We start from the raw sequence: 2,959 nt of genomic DNA on the forward strand, positions 1-2,959 counted from the left end.
CAAGGCTCTAGTGATGCTGGACCAGGCCGGTGGTCAACGCAATAGCAATGCTTACAAGGCGCTAGTGATGCTGGACCAGGCCGGTGGTCAATGCACTAGCAATGCTAATTAGGCTCTAGTGATGTTGGACAAGGCCAGTATCAGGCACGGTAGCAATGCTAACAAGGCTCTAGTGATGCTGGACCAGGCCGGTGGTCAATGCAATAGCAATGCTTACAAGGCGCTAGTGATGTTGGGCGAGGCCGGTGGCAGGCGTGGTAGCGATGCTAACAAGGCACTAGTGATGCTGGACAAGGCTGGTGGTCAACGCAATAGCAATGCTAATAAGACGCTAGTAATGATGGATGAGGCCGGTGGCAGGGTTGCTAACAAGGCACTAGTGATGTTGGGTGAGACCAGTGGTCAATTCAATAGCAATGCTAATAAGACGCTAGTGATGTTGGACGAGGCCGGTGGTCAATGCAATAGCAATGCTAATAAGACGCTAGTGATGCTGGACAAGACCGGTGGTCAATGCAATAGCAATGCTTACAAGGCACTAGTGATGCTGGACGAGGCCGGTGGTCAATGCAATAGCAATGCTAATAAGACGGTAGTGATGTTGGACGAGGCCGGTGGTCCACGCAATAGCAATGCTAACACTGCAGTAGCGATGCTGGGTGTGGCACGCTGGCGGTCGATGTGGGAGCGATGCTAGGCATGGTAGCGATGCTGGGTGAGACTGGCAAGCTGACACCGCAGCAGTGATGCTAGGCCAGTCCGACGACTCGCAAGCTAGGCGGTCCAAGAAATCCTGCCGACTTCATGATCCGATCCTGTCTGCACAGTTAGCCAACAATTCAGATCTACTTTTATATTTATGCTTTTATCTATTCATATATATTTATTCAAAACCAGTTCACAGGGCGGGGCAGTCACCTGACCCCAACCCAATTCATTAAGTAGTTTATACTAGCAAATATTTATTTCCATGAGATTTTCCATCCCAACTTTGCAAACCTGAAATATTGTGTTTTGCTATATTTCTGGCAGAATTCCAGCCCTTATCATTCACACACAGAGGGTAGAAGAAACGTGGAGGTGGAGGAGAGGGAGAGGGGCTGTAATTTGACCACCCAGACAAAACGCAGCTCTCTTGCTTTCCTTTCTGTGTTTAAATGGACCCTGGTGTGTCCAGCTTGAGTGCGCTACCAAAAAGAATAACAGACACTTGAGGCTCAGTGAAAAACGAGAAGCACAAATGGGACGAGACAACACACACACACACACACACACACACACTTTAACTCAGCCGTGACTCACCAGTTTCTAACCACCAATCATAAGCCAGCCTGTCAGACATTATGTAGTTAAAGCGCGTCTCTTTCGGCCCACAGTGCTGCAGCAGCGCTGAGGCCTGCGCGTGTTTTTTACTGTATAATTGCCAGATGTAAAGCAGTGTGTGCTGCGGTCTGTCATGATGTTGAAAGTGCTGTGAGTAAAGTGAGTAACACACTCTTCAGAATTCATGATGTCGTCATTCAGCGAGGGTGTAAATCTCATGCTCTGGCCTCACAACTCTCCACGACAGCACCGCAGTTCGATTCAGTTCAGAGACAGAGATAGATACGCTAGATAGATGTCCAAAAGTCTGTGGACACCCCTTCTAATGAATGCATTCAGCTGCTTTAAGTTGCACCCATTGCTGACACAGATGTGCAAATGCACACACACACACACACAGCTTATCTAGTCCCTGTTGAGAAGTATTGCCAATAGATTAGGACTCTCTGGAGCAGGCAAACATGAACCTGGTGCCAGATGTGGGCTGGAGGGGTATATAGCCCCCCAGCATTAAGCTGCGGAGCACTTGCAAGCATCCAACTTTTGAGTTTTTTGGGGATAATTAAGGTGGTGTGGGGATCATACAACATCCTGACTTAACTAACTCTTGGTCTTGCTGCTGAATGCAATCAAATCCTCACAGCAATGCCCTTTCAAAATCTTGTAGAAAGTCTTCTTCCCTGGAGTAGAGGTGTTTATTACAATAATATATATATATATATATATATATATATATATATATATATATATATATATTTTTTTTTTTTTTTTAATTATTTATTTATTTTTTTAATATTCTTAAATATCATAAGAAATCATTCTTCATTGGTGTCCCAATACTTTTGTCCATATATATGTATATCAGGTGCTTTGTCTGGCATGCTAAATAGTATGTAAAATAGTTCAGTACCATTAGTTCACCATCGGCACTCTCACTATGCTTAGTGTACAGTAGAAGCATCCCTGTATCCCAGCCCCACATGTGGATGCCCACCAGGGTCAGTGATGGGACCAGGAGGGGTAAAACATGGGCCCCATCTGGGTTGTACACTACACATGGGACCTAGACGTGGGGACCCATGTGAGGTGCAGTGACTTTCCAAATGGGTTCCAGTAACACCACAATGTACAAACCCACTGAGCCCACCTGGAACCCACTGAGCCCACCTGGAACCCACTGGAACCCACTAAGCCCACCTAGAACCCAATGGAACCCACTGAGCCCACCTGGAACCCACTGAGGCCACCTGGAACCCACTGGAACCCACTGAGGCCACCTGGAACCCACTGGAACCCACTGAGGCCACCTGGAACCCACTGGAACCCACTAAGCGCACCTGGAACCCACTGGAACCCACTGAGGCCACCTGGAACCCACTGATCCCACGTTCCTCCCATGTGAGCCCAGCATGACTGTATTGGCGGGGGCTATGGCATCCTGGTGCTCTTCCCTGTGAGATGGACATGTTTGGTGCGAGACAATGCAGTGACTTGTGAAGCCTCACATTCCAGAAGGGCCTAAAAATCGACGCAGTTGTGTCGCCACATCCATTGCAGTTCACATTCTCGTCAACCAGTAATAAAAAGCAGAGGCAGGGTAAGAATTTCATTAAAGAATACATCTTTATTGTCATTT

This window comes from Salminus brasiliensis, chromosome 1 (genome assembly GCF_030463535.1).
Source record: "Salminus brasiliensis chromosome 1, fSalBra1.hap2, whole genome shotgun sequence".
NCBI lineage: Eukaryota > Metazoa > Chordata > Actinopteri > Characiformes > Bryconidae > Salminus > Salminus brasiliensis.